The sequence below is a fragment of the Hemiscyllium ocellatum genome, chromosome 7 (genome assembly GCF_020745735.1).
Source record: "Hemiscyllium ocellatum isolate sHemOce1 chromosome 7, sHemOce1.pat.X.cur, whole genome shotgun sequence".
In the NCBI taxonomy this organism is placed as follows: Eukaryota; Metazoa; Chordata; class Chondrichthyes; order Orectolobiformes; family Hemiscylliidae; genus Hemiscyllium; species Hemiscyllium ocellatum.
In genome coordinates this window covers 12,939,980-12,954,930 of record NC_083407.1, presented here as the reverse complement: position 1 = coordinate 12,954,930, position 14,951 = coordinate 12,939,980, and the positions used below count along the sequence as shown (strand labels likewise).

Sequence of the window (14,951 nt, the reverse complement as noted above, 5' to 3'; positions counted from 1 at the left end):
CACAGAAGTCAGTGTTGGAGCCACAACTATTCGTGTTATACCCTAATGATCTGGATGAAGGAACTGAGAGCATTGATTCTAAGATTGCAGATGACACAAAGATAGGTCAAGGGACAGGTAGTGTAGAGGAAGCGGGGAGGGCTTCAGGAAGCCTTGGACAAACAATGAAAGTGGGCAAAGAAGTGGCTGCGGGAATGCAATGTGGCAAAGTGTAAGGTTATAATTTGGCGGGAAGAATAGAAGCATAGACTATTCTGTAAACAGAGAAATGTTTCAGAAATTTGAAGTGTAAAGGGGCTTGAGAATCTTAATTCAGGATTCAGATCGCATTTGAATTTTGTGAGCAGTTTTGGGGCCTGTATCTAAGGATGAGTGTGCTGGGCTTGGAAGGGGTCCAAAGGAGATTTATAAGAATGATTCTGCGATGACGTCTTCTCAAATGAGGAGTGATTGAGGACTCTGGGTCTGTACTCGATGGAATTTAGAAGGATGATGAGGATTTGATTGAAACTTACAGAATACTAAGAGGCCTGGATAGAATGGAGATGGGAAAGATATTTCCACTAGCAGGAGAGACTGAGACCTGAGGGTGCAGCCTCAGAGTGAAGGGACGACCATTTAGAACTGAGATGAGGAGGAACCATTCAGCTAGAGTTGGTGACTCTACGTAACTCTTCGCCACAGAGGGTTGTGGAGTCCAAGTCACTGATTGTATTTAAGACAGAGAGGGATAGGTTCTTGATTACTAAAGGGATCAAGCATCATGGAGAGACAGCAGGAGAATGGGATTGAGAAACATATCAGCCATGGTCAAATGGTAGAACAGACTTGATAGGCTGAATGGCCTAATTCTGCTTCTGTATCTTTTGTCTTATCTTATTTGTTTACAGGATCTGGAAGTTATTGACTCGGCCAACTCTTATTGTCAACCCCTAAATTGCCTGGAAAGGTACTGGGAGTTGCCTTTTGAACTGCTTCAGTTCATGGATGTGAACAATATCATTAGGGAGGGAATTCCAGGATTCTAACTCAGCTATAGTGAAGGAACAGTGATATATTTCCAAGACATAATGAGATATAGCTTGGAGGGAAACGAAGGTGATGGCCTGTTTCAACATAGGTTCATCCTACAAGCTCAGACCAGACTCCTAGGTTGCTTGTAAGCAATTCTAATTAACTATATGCACATAAACACCACAAGGACTGCAGCGGTTCAATAAGGCAACTCAATACCATCTTTGCAATGGCAATTAGGAATAACTTTTGCTGTCTTCCTTAAGATCTGCTGTAGATCCTGATAGTAGTTCCATCCGTACTTGGCTTGGTCAGATATAGTATGGCCAAGTCACTCTTAGGTATGGGACATTAAAGACACCCCCCCTGCCCCCAATCCAGAATACATTCTGTGTCCTTGTCACCCGCATTTGCTTCTTCCTATTAGTGTTCAACATGGAGGATACCTGATACATCAGCTGAGGAAGGGAAGCGGGGTACAGTAGTGATTATCAGCAGGACGTTTCCTCTCCCATGGTGAACCTGATGCCATGAGACTTCACGGGGTCTGGAGCAAATGTTGCGAATTTACCAGGGCACACCCCTTCCAACTGTACTGCAACTACTGTGCGACATATCCAGTTGCTGGAACAGGGCACACCCAGAGATAGTGACAGTGGTGTTGGTCCACGAGTATGATTCTGTACATGTGACTAAGTCAGGCTGATGCTTGTGGGGCAGCTTCCAGACATTAATAATGAGGTCGTTTCAGGGTCAGAGATGGGATCATGGTGTCATACAGTGCTGAAGAGGCATCGACACATGAGAACTTCACTACTATTGGTCCCCCAGTCCATGCCAGGATACCCATCTGCTCCTTCAGATCCATAATGGTTAAATTCAATGGTTTGCTCAGTGTTTTGGAGTCATGTGTAAGCCAGACCAGATAAGGTCAGTAGCTTTCCCAATCTAAAAACATTAGTGAATCAGTTGAACTTTTACAATTCACAATGATTTCACGGTCAACATTACTGAGCCTAGTTCCAAAGACTACTTTCATTGATTTAAAATGAATTCTGTCAGTGTGATTTGAAACCATGTGCCCAGAGTATTATACTGCATCCTACCTGGACATTAGCCAAAACCACCCTTTGACTGTCCACATATCTGTGCCAATACTAAATCTGTTCAATGCGGCGACCGAAATCTACGGACCCTCAGTCACGCCCTCACCACCTCTCTACTCCAATGCACACCTGACCTCTCTCCAACCTTCCACCCAACATTAATGAAAGCTCATCCAAAACTGCTTGCCACACTCTAACTTGAGTCAAATCTCATTCACCGAGCACCACTTTGCATGTGGACATACGGTTGGTTCGAGTTAAGCCACACCGTGATTTTAAAATCCACCTCTTTATTTTCTAATCACTCCAAGGCCTCTTCCTCGCCCCTCCTCCAGATCAGTAAGCTACAACAATATCTGCATTCCTCCAATGTTGCCCTCTTACACATCCTCGAAATTACTTTCAGCTCCCAAGGCTCCAGGTTCTACCTTATCCCCCACCTCACAGTGAAGCAATTGCCCAGGAGTGAGAGGATTCATGTGGACAGCCAGCTCACCCCAGGAGAGGAACTCCTATATTCATCCAGAAAACGGAGAGGTGCTTCTCATCATGAAACCTCATCACCAAGAAGAAGAATCTGACCCAGTAACAGCACAGCTCAGCATAAAAGCGTAAGTGGAACTAAGTTATGAGCTGGACCTTCTGGTCAGGGACCACATGGACACAAAAGTATGAAGGATTTGAGACTGGTGAAACTAGTGAAAAACTAACCATTGTAAACTCAAAATTTTAAAAATGTCCTTGATGCAACTCCTTATCTGAAATGTATCAAAGCATCCTGGATGGGAAGTGCATTACCTCCACAAGCTAACACTGCAGCTATTTTATGCACAGCAGGATCTCACAGGCATACTGCATTTAACCAGTTGTCTATTTTATGATGGTATTGGATAACAGCTGGCAATTGTTCAGGATGACAGGAGTGCTCCTTTTCCAACGTTTACCCCAATAATCAGACATTGCGCCCAAATTCTTTTTAGCTCATTGGGAACATCAGATCAGAGGAACATGAGATTAAACCATGGAAAAACATCGAAAGCAGAAACTATGAATTAATTTTCTAATTGTATGTTGTCCCATCCTATCAGGACTTAAATCCTCCAACGTATACAGTGCAGCAAACAATTTATGATGAAAAGTAATGAAAAGGCTAGAGATCCTATTCAATTAGAGACAGTCATGGATTCGTAGAGGTCTACAGTATGGAAACAGGCCCTTTGGCTCAACTTGCCCGTTCCCCTTAGCTTTCACAATTAAACTAATGTGTGTTTGGTTCATATCCTTCCATAACTATTCCATCCATGTACCTGTCTAAATATTTCTTAAATGAACAAAATTGTACTCGCTTCCATTACTACCTCCAGCAGCCCATTCCAGACACTCACCACCCTCTGTGTGAAACAATTGCCCCTGTGGAACCTTTTGTATCTCTCCTCTCTTTGAAAGATAGCTCTTTGAAAGAACCACAGTGAGTACAGTGAGGTAAATTGCCTCCGTCTGTGCTATTTTTTCACTGTTTGGCAGAAAGATGACATTTCATGGTTCCCTTTTTGATTAGGAATACATACAGTATAATAGTAGGTACTCAGTTTCTCTCAAACCAGCTCTAATGTGGTGGAAAGACAATTATCCTCCATGTCTCTTCATTAAGGGAAAAGAAGCAGTGGGTAGAAACGAGCCAGAGTTACAAATCTTACCTCACCTCCTGACCCTACCCCACCCCCAACAACAGAAATGTCTACTGAACTGTGTCACAACATTCCACACTCTTCAATGCAATAGCCGCTTGACTGTCAGAGATAGAAACTGGTCACTCAACATTAAGCTGGACACAGCCAGGTGTCCATATGCACCAGGACTGGAGTAGAAACCAAAGGGTTAAACAAAAAGTTAAGGATGATTTAATTCCAATTTCTGCCTTGCATTGAATAACTCGCTCTTGGGGAGAAGTTTCCACTTTGAAAAGTAAACATTAGTTCACCAAACAAAACCCCACTCAATTTTTTTCATGGTCTTTGGAATGAGGCAGAATTCTGATTCTATAATATTGCACTGGTCCCTGGCTGCTAGTGGATAACTATGTTTCAGAAACTCTGCGAAGAATGTAGTTCGTATTTCACACACGACGCCAGCACTAACCTTCCATCAACCCCATTAAACCATGGCAGATTCGGAATTGAAAAAAAAAGCTTACATTTATTTAAAGAAAAAGACCTCCACTGGAATAGTTAAGAACACACAAAAAAAAATTACAAGAAAGACGCATTTATAAATGAGCTCAGAGCAATATAGTCACAGCTTGAGCCTGTCAAAGCTTACTGTGGGGTAAAATGTAGATGGGGCTCAGGGTATAATGTAAAGAGTGTGCTTTTTAAATACAGATATGAGAGCGATTATGCTTCCACGGTGCAACACATACATAATTAGCGTCTTTGGAATATTATAATGCAATGTGCTGTTATCTTGACAGGGCTACTGTGTTAGAAGTCTCTGGAGTTCACATCTCTGAGTATCAACCTGATCATTCTCCCTGTTATCACACCCCTTAATTTATACTATTTCACATTCCTGGCCCCCGTATTCTCCTTTGACATGGATAATAGAATGCATTATTGCTGTCTGGCTGCATCCTGCCATGTCTGTCAGTCAAAGAGATGACAGCTCAGTGATGACACAAAGGACAGTAATCACTGCCAGAGTCTCAACAATCCAACAGGAAGATAGAAGTGGGGAGAGAATCAACACCTCCTTCCTTACCTCTATAATTTGACAAGCTGCAGAAAGGCTTTAATCACGAGGAAATCTTTAGATAAGCTACTCTTTGATTAAAAAAACACAAGAAACAAACGCGAAAATCAAGAAATCCTGCCCCTTCCCTCCCTCATGAAGGAACAGGGCTGAATTTTAATCAAGTCAGGCCCGCTAATTACCCTTTCAGAATTGTTCGTTCCTATATCCATCTGTATTCAGCTATCAAGAGAATGAGAGAGAGAAACGTAGGAGATTTTTTTTTTAAAAATCAAGACAACTGAGAGAAGACAAAAATAGATTTGTGTAAACTCTGTAGAAACAGGGAGCAATTTCTGATATGAGATGGGGGTTAGAAGTGATGTGTTACCATCCTGATATGATATAAACAGATGCCCTGCAAATTAATCACCCTTCCTAATGAAAGAAAAACTCTAAATTTACAACGCTCCATTCAGATTTTGCAGGTCTTGTCGGAAAATGTTACAAAAATTGAAGTCATGATTAAGCCAGCAGCTGTACCAGCAGCGTGAAATCTCCTGTTCAAATTAATGTTAACTGGAACCTCGTTAATATTAGCAAAGGTGTTTGTTGCTTCTTGTCGACAAAGCGTTGATGCTCTTGGCAAAAGACAACGTACACGCGAGTATTATTCTTCCATCAAGACTTTTCGGTTGAGTCCACACTTGCAGCTTGTTGCTTGCCCAGGCACACAAAGCAGGTGTTAAATGAATCAGACCATACATTGCCAGCTTCTGCTGACTTACTTCACTCGGTTTCAGCCAAACCGTATGCCGCAGTCCGCTTCACAGACCCCCTGGGGTTGGAAAGAGTGGGAGAGGTAGCGAAAGAGGAAACCTCAGGCTTTCCCCAGTGAGGAAGAGATACCAGGTCCACATGAGGAGGATTATTTGCTTAGAGATTTGCTGGCACTCCCTTGGGGAAACAGGATGAAGGGGTAATTTAATTGAGATGTTTGAAGATTCAGCAGTGTAGATAGAAAGAATTTACCAAGCATCTTTCAGCACACCCCAAAGCAGTTTATAATCAAATTAGTACTGTAGTAATTTACAAATTACAAATTTGGAAATGAAATCACTGTTAACATAGGCAACACCACAGTGACTTTATGCACAGGAAGCTCTCACAAATAGCAACCTGATAATAACCAGGTAGTGTGTTTATTTCAAATTGATTAGGTTTTACATGATAGAATATAAAATGAGAAGCAACCTTATTGAAATATACAATAATGTTAAGAGTAGGTGCAGAAAGGTTGTTTCCAATTCTGGGAAAGTCTAGGATGAAGCAGCATAATCTCAATAGAAGGGGTCACACACTTAAGACAGAAATGTGGAGGAATTTCTTCTCTCAGAGGGTAGTGAATCTGTGGAATTTTTCACCACAGGGAGTTGTCAAGGCCGGTCATTAAGTATAATTCCAGCTGACATAGATTTTTAATCAGTAAGGGAATCAGAGGTCATGGGAAACAAGCAGCAAAGTGGAATTGAGGATGATCAGATCAGCCATGATCTTATTGATTGATGGAGCAGACTTGATGGGCAGAATGGCCTATTTCTGCTGCCACGTCTTATGGCCTTATATTGGCTGAGGGATAGATATTGGTGAGAACTCCAGGGAAAAGACCGCGGTGTTTCACTGAAATGAATCATGATTTCTTGTGAGCAATGGAGAGGGGGGGGGGGGGTAGCTAGAAGCTCAGTTTAATATCTCATTAAGTCCAGACGCGAAAGCTACAAACTCAATCACCCCAACAAAAGCAAACTCATTAATCTAGTTGTTTGGGGGGGGGGTGCAGGGGCGCGGGAAGAGGGGCAAACAGGACATTCTGCAACAAGAGGCATATTCTCAAATTACACGTCACTGAGGCCGGGGTACTGCCAGGAAGAGGTTTTTAGAAATCCTAATTGTTTGTATTATCTTTTGTCTGTTCAAGACGCTTCTCTTGATGTCACACATGTCCTTTAGGGAAGGAAACTGCCATCATTATCTGGTCTGATCTACATATGACTCCAGACCCATGACAATGTGGTTGACTCTTCACTGTCCTCTGGACAATTGGGGATGGGCAATAAGTACTGGCCTGGTCAGCACTGCCCTCATCCCATGAATAAAAAAAACACATAATTTCCAAGTCAATTGTTCCCAGTGATGGTAAAAATCACATTTAATCTGTGAAAAGGCAACAAGTACTTGCACATATATAGTGCCATCAATGCAGCGTTTTATTTCAAGGTACTTCACAGGAGCGTAATCAAACAAAATTTCACACTGAGCCACATGAAGAGATGTTAGAACAGAAGAACAAAGCTTGAGCCAAGAAGTAAATCTTAAAGGAACATCTTAAAAGGAGAAAGAAGCAGGAGAACCGGACTGGTTTAGGAGAGAGAGTTCAAGTGACTTGAGTCTAGGCATGGCCAGAGGGCAAAGGAATTTGAGGAAGCACAAGATGTAACAAATGATAGAACACAGAGGACCGTGGAGCTAGAGGAGGTAATGGAGATTGAGAGGAGTGAGGCCCCTGGCGAGTACTGTGTCCAGTTCTGGTTACCCAGTTATAGGAAGGATATTATTAAGCTGGAGAGGTTTCAGAGGAGATTTTCCAGGATGTTGCAGGGTATGGAAGGTTTGAGTTATAATAAAAGGTGGGAGAGGCATAGTAGGTTGAGAGGTGACCTCCTAGAAGTTCATAAAGTAATGAGAGGTATAGATAGAGTTAATGACAGGTGTCTTTTCCACATGATGGGGGATTTCAAAACTGTGGGATACATTTTTAAGATGAGATGAGAGATTTAAAAAACACATGAGGGGCCAATGCGCAGGGGGTGGTTCGCATGTGGAATGAACATCCTAAGGAAGTGTGGATGTGGGAACAATTCAAACGTTTAAAAGACATTTGGATAAGTTCATGAATAGGAAAGGCTTGGAGGGATAAGGTCAGAAGTCACCAGGTTATAGTCCAACAGGTTTGTTTGTCATCCCAAGCCTTCAGAGCACTGTCAGGTGGTGAAGAAGCAATACTCCAAAAGCTTTTGATTTCAAATAAATCTGTTAGGCTATAAGCTGATGTGGTTCACCCCAGTCCAACATCAAGGAGGGATATGGGCCAGGAGCAGGCAAGTGGAAATGGTGAGTTTGGGATTGTGGTCATCATGGTTTGGTTGGACTAAACAGTCTGTTTCCATGCGGTATGACTGTATAGCTCTATGACTCTATGACAATTTAACATTCATGGCCTAGATCATTTAATGTAGGATAACGAGCATCGAGGTGATGGGTGAATGAGACTTAGTGTAAGTTAGGAAGGGGGCAGCAATAGATTCTACAAAAATGATTCTGTCATGAGTCCCAATCTGAATTCCTGTTAGGAGCATATGCTATGGGGAGACGACGCTCCAGGGAAAACAGCTCCAGCATGTTCAGCCTCTCCCTGTAGCTCAGATCCTCCAGCCCTGGCAACATCCTTGTAAATCTTTTCTGAACCCTTTCAAGTTTCACAACATCTTTCCGATAGGATGAGACCAGAATTGCATGCAATATTCCAACAGTGGCCTAACCAATGTCCTGTACAGCCGCAACATGACCTCCCAACTCCTATACTCAATACTCTGACCGATAAAGGAAAGCATACCAAACGCCTTCTTCACTATCCTATCTACCTGCGACTCCACTTTCAAGGAGCTATGAACCGACACTCCAAGGTCTCTTTGTTCAGCAACACTCCCTAGGACCTTACTATTAAGTGTATAAGTCCTCCTAAGATTTGCTTTCCCAAAATGCAGCACCTTGCATTTATCTGAATTGAACTCCATCTGCCACTTCTCAGCCCATTGGCCCATCTGGTCCAGATCCTGTTGTAATCTGAGGTAACCCTCTTTGCTGTCCACTCCCCCTCCAATTTTGGTGTCATTGGCAAACTTACTAACCTCTTATGCTCACATCCAAATCATTGGGTGACCTTATAGAGGTTTTCAAAATTATGAGGGGCATGGATAGGATAAATAGACAAAGTCTTTTCCCTGGTGTCGGGGAGTCTAGAACTAGAGGGCATAGGTTGAGGATGAGAGGGGAAAGATATAAAAGAGATCTACGGGGCAACTTTTTCACATTGAGGGTGTTACGTGTATGGAATGAGCTGCCGGAGGGTGTGGTGGAGGCTGGTACAATTGCAACATTTAAGAGGCATCTGGATGGGTATATGAATAGGAAGGGTTTGGAGGGATATGGGCAGGTGCTGGCAGGTGGGACTAGATTGGGTTGGGATATCTGGTCGGCATGGACGGATTGGACTGAAGGGTCTGTTTCCATGCTGTGCATCTCTATGACTATGACTCTATATGAAGAGGGCAGAATTACCAAAAGGGAACCAATAGAATATAACAGATGCAACAACACACCATGCCAAACGTAAAATAAATTATCATGGAATTGAGAGACTTGCTTGGCAACTCTCAACTTCAAACGTCCTAAGAAAGCCCTAGCCTACGATTACACTCAACTTGCATTTATATAGAACCTTGAACCTCATACAAGTTGCTTCACAGGAGCTTTATCAAACAAAATTTGATACCAAATCAGACAGAAAGGGGTAGGTCAAATAGCTAGGTTTTAAAGGTGCATCCTAAGGGAGGAGAGGGAGCTGGACAGGCATAAAGAGTTAAGAAATTGCAGTGTATAACGGTGAGCTGATTAAAAATCAGAGGTGCTAAAACTGGTTCAAGCTCCCATGCAAGTAGCGCCCAAGTAATTCTTGCAAGGCAGTTTTGTCCTTTTAAATCTTGCTAGCAGTCACTTTGAATAGACTTTAGGGAGGCATTGGTTCAGTGGTATAATTGTTAGACTACTCATCCTGAACCAGAGGTAATGTTTTTAGGGATCTGGGTTTGATTCCTGCTATGGCAGATGGTGGTATTTGAATGCAATAACATAAATCTGGAATTAAGAGTCTAATTATGACTATTGTTGCTTGGTGCAAAAACCTATCTGGTTCACTAATGCCCTTGAGGGAAGGAAATCCTTACCTGGTCAGGCTTACACAAGACTCCAGAAACAGCAATGTGATTCACTCTTAACTACACTCTGGGCAATTAGGAATGGCAGTGACATCCATATCCCATGTACACATTTAAAAATCTACCACATCAGGTTATTGTGGTTCTGTTCGCCGAGCTGGGAATTTGTGTTGCAGACGTTTCGTCCCCTGTCTAGGTGACATCCTCAGTGCTTGGGAGCCTCCTGTGAAGCGCTTCTGTGATCCTTCATCCGGCATTTGTAGTGGTTTGAATCTGCCGCTTCCGGTTGTCAGTTCCAGCTGTCCGCTGCAATGGTCAGTATATTGGGTCCAGGTCGATGTGCTTATTGATTGAATCTGTGGATGAGTGCCATGCCTCTAGGAATTCCCTGGCTGTTCTCTGTTTGGCTTGTCTTATAATAGTAGTGTTGTCCCAGTCAAATTCATCTGCGTGTGTGGCTACTAAGGATAGCTGGTCATGTCGTTTCATGGCTAGTTGGTGTTCATGGATGCAGAACGTGAGCTGTCTTCCTGTTTGTCCTATGTAGTGTTTTGTGCAGTCCTTGCATGGGATTTTGTACACTACATTGGTTTTGCTCATGCTGGGTACCGGGTCCTTCGTCCTGGTGAGTTGTTGTCTGAGAGTGCCTGTTGGTTTGTGTGCTGTTATGAGTCTTAGTGGTCGCAGTAGTCTGGCTGTCAGTTTGGAAATGCTCCTGAAGTATAGTAGTGTGGCTAGTCCTTCGGGTTGTGGCATGCAAGGACTGCACAAAACACTACATTGGACAAACAGGAAGACAGCTAATGATCTGCATCCATAAACACCAACTAGCCACAAAACGACATGACCAGCTATCCTTAGTAGCCTCACATGCAGATGACAAGCAACATGAATTCAACTGGGACAACACTACTATTATAGGGCAAGCCAAACAGAGAACAGCCAGGGAATTCCTAGAGGCATGGCACTCATCCACAGATTCAATCAATAAGCACATCGACCTGGACCCAATATACCAGTCACTGCAGTGGACAGCTGGAACTGACAACCGGAAGCAGCAGAGACAAACCACTATAAATGCCGGAGGAAAGATCACAGAAGTGCTTCACAGGAGGCTCCCAAGCACTGAGGATGTCACCTAGACAGGGGACGAAACGTCTGCAACACAAATTCCCAGCTCGGTGAACAGAATCACAACAACGAGCACCCAAGCTACAAATCTTCTCCTAAACTTTGAATAAACCAGGTTATAGTTGTGGAATTTTAAAGGTGGACAATTGTGGCACTGCTCACATCGGAGGGCTATGAATATGCTGTGATGTCTAGCTGGTCACCTGGTCTGACCCTTTAAACCGGCTGCTGCTTGTAGTGATCTAGCAATACGTATGGGGACCAATGAGTTACTAATTATGATTGCTGTTGAAATGTGTATGACCTGGCAGCTCCTTGGGAAGATGCCAGATTCCCTCAAGGTTACAATATAAATAATTGAGAAGGAACGGATTTTCTTCTTTTCTTTAAAACACTAAAAAATAAAGTTCCACTCTAAAATTGGGTGTTTATGCAAAATTGTATGTGTGAGAGTTGTACTGGAAAGGTCTGCATTGGAAAAGGTCCATATGCAGGGCAATTGTACACCTTTGTCATTCACAGCATTGCGTCCTCTATTTAGCAGCAAAACACCACAGGGTCACCTGAAGCACTGTTTGCTCAATATTGACAATCCTCTTCTATAGAGATGAATGTTCAGCTATAAAATGCTAATTATCTGCGTTCCAGCACTTTCGCCCATACAAACACGCTGCTTCTGATTTAGTGGAAACTTCCAACAGTATACAATAAATGGAGAAGTTTATTAAGCTCGCGAGTGAAACCCACTCAGCTTATAGCACTAATGCCAATCACTGCTGCTGTTTGCTCCTGACTGAATTGCTCACCCAAACAATTCTGAAGTCAGTGCTGAAAGGCTTGTATTTCTCATCTTGGAAAAGGTAAGACTTTGGTAACTATGTTTCTGTCCGATTTACCAAAACTATTCTGACTGAAGGCAAAAAGAAACAATTTGCATTCATATAGTGCCTGCCTCAATGTCAGGGAGTGCCAGCACTGCGACAGCAATAATCCACAAACAGCATTGGGAAATATTCTGAAAACCTGATTTATGTTTCTAAAAGTGATGCTAACCAGGTGTGATGCAGGATATCCTGGGTGGCATAATGGTTAGTACTGCTGTCTCACAGCACCAGAGTCATGGATAACTGTCTGTGTGGAGTTTGCACATTCTCCCCATGTCTGTGTGGGTTTCTTTTGGGTGCTCTGGTTTCCTCCCATAGTCTAGAGATGTGCAGGTTAACTGGGTTGGCCATAGGAAATTGCTCCATTGTGTCCAGGGATATGCAGACTGGATGAATTAGCCATGGGAAATGCAGGATTACAGTGATTGCGTAAATTTGAGTAGGATGCTCTTCAGCAGGTTGGTGTGGACTTGATGGGCTGAATGGCCCTCTCTAACTGCACTGGCAGTGTTAGCTGAGTTTTTTTTCTAGCCCAGGGTAAAGGAGTGGGGATACATTGAACTCGTACCTTCATGCTTCAGTAAGACAGGAGAGAAATAAAGCGATGGAGCCAAAGAAATTAAGGAATTTATAACAAGCTTATTTGTGCCCTAGACTCCACAATCCAGGTTTGCACCAAAGGAGAAAATGGAATTTTTTTTAACCTTGATGTGTTATTTACTGTGGTCTACACTGGCGCTTTGAAGCAATTCAGCTGCAAATCTATAAAAAATGTGGATTTCAAGATACAGTACAAAATGTGTTTGAAATTCCCTTTAACCCATAATGAGGTTATGACCAGATGGGATATCTTTGCAGAAACAGAACACACGTTATTTCACTTTGCCCCTCAAAACATGTTTCAACACAGCCAGACAAAAGTCAAAATGTGAAGGTCAGGGCAAGGTTAAACTTGATAATTACACATATTTCAAACTGTGTTCTCCCTTTCAGAAACAACATTAATATGAAATGACGGTAATATAAAACTTAATCACGAGAAAGAGAGCCAGGACCATAGAAAGCCTGTTTCAACCAATTCCTCGGGAATCTCTAAACTGACCCAATCTAACCTAGTTAAAACATCAATGGCACTTACACATTCATAAACCCAGAATGCCTCACAGCACCTCACAATCAATAGAATTTTTTAAAATCCTTTCCCCTAAGGGTAGCCACAACAGTCAATTTTGGCAAAACAAGGTAGTGGAGTTAAAAATGAGAACATTTAGAGTTTCATAGATTCCCACAGCATTAAAACAGGCCAAACATCCATGCTATTGTCCAATTAAAAGCAATGAAAATTTGTATTTACATAGCACCATTCATCTCCGGTCACCACAAAGAATCGATAGCAAATTAAATAATTTTGACATTTAGCCGCTGCTGTAAAGAATAAAACGTCACCTTATTTTCTAAAAATCAGATTTTCTGAGTAATACTATCCTGTTATTTGTGGGAGCTAGATATTCTCAGACTCCCTGGCATCTTGGAAGGTACTTCACAAATGCAAATTGTGCACAGTGATCGCCAACAGCAGGGCAATGCAATACTGACCAAGTTGAATTTGATTCTTGTGACATTGTTTGAGGTATAAATATTCAGGACACCAGAGAAAACTCACTTGCTTTTGTTCAAAGTACTGTAATGGAATCTTTTACATCTTAGTAACATCCTGGGGGACACTATTGACCAGAAACTGAACTAGACTTAACACATAAAAATAGCGGGTACAAGAGCAGGTTTGGAATTCTACAAGACATAACTCAACTCCTGACTCTCCAAGGTCCATTTACCATCTGATCGGCACAGGTCTGATGGAACTTTCCCCACTTGCTTTGATGGGTGCAGCTCCAAAACAAGAAACCTGACACCATCCAGGACAAAGCATTGATACCATATCCACAAGCGTTCATTCCCTCCACCAGTGACACATAGTGGCAACACTGTGTACCATCGGCAAGATGCACTGCAGAAATTCATCAAGGTTCATCCAACAGTACCTTCCAAACACATACAGAAAGACAAGGGCAGCAAATACATGGGAACACCACAACTGACAAGTTCCCTTCTAACCCAATCACCATCCTGATTTAGAGATATATTGCCATTGCTTCTGTGTTGCTGGGTCAAACTCCTATAATTCTCTCCCTAATGACAATGTGAGTGAATCTACAGCACATAGACTGCAGTGGTTCAAGTAAGCAGCTCATCATCACTTTCTCAAGGGATGGGCAATAAATGTTGGTCCAATCAATGTCACACACATGCCATGAATGGATTTTTTAAAAACCTCTTGAAAGGTTGGACAGGCTTTTAGCTTGACATATCATGTCAAAGACAGTGCAATACTGTACTCAACACTGCCTCTTGGGTCCTTCCTTGAATTGTGGTCAAGTGGAGTGGGACTTGAACCCAAAGAGAAGAGTGCTATCACTGAGCCATTCTATCCTTCTCTTCCGCAACAACACAAAAAAATTCCCTGAATTCACCTACTTATCCAATGCCCCTTGCCATCTGTTTCAATGAACAGAGTCTTCAGTTTTCACCTGAATCCTCAGCACTCTCTCAGCAACACACTGAACAGTCAATTTTCACCATATTCTCCAATTCCCCGGGAACACAACCTTCTCAACTCAGGAGGTGAGAGAATCTGACAGACTCTGAAGCCAAGCCTGAAAGTCTGGTCGCTTGTTAAAATGCAGGAAGTGGCTTGTAGGATCTACAGCAGAAAGGAATAAAAAGAAAATAAACGCTGATTGTTAAACGGGAAAGTTCAGTCGGTGTTTGAGGCGACCCTTCCAACCTGCTGAAAGGCGAAGCTGCTGCCTCGGTCCTGAAGCAAAGGCACATCTCCTGCAGTGGAGAGCTCCTGAGCACGGACAAATCCAGCTTTATCGATGCTCCAAGACTTCCTTCTCGCCCAGCCACTAGGGACAGAAGTCAGCACACCTCCTGGGAGCCCGGACCCCAGCAGCGATACCCTTTATATCAAA

The 14,951-nt window shown here is 42.7% G+C and overlaps 1 protein-coding gene across 3 annotated transcripts in view; it reads right to left on the bottom strand.

Annotated features, from left to right (window-relative positions):
* Positions 1–14,951, bottom strand: part of sema5ba (sema domain, seven thrombospondin repeats (type 1 and type 1-like), transmembrane domain (TM) and short cytoplasmic domain, (semaphorin) 5Ba) — a 339,576-nt gene that overhangs the window by 322,989 nt on the left and 1,636 nt on the right. The window lies entirely within an intron of this gene.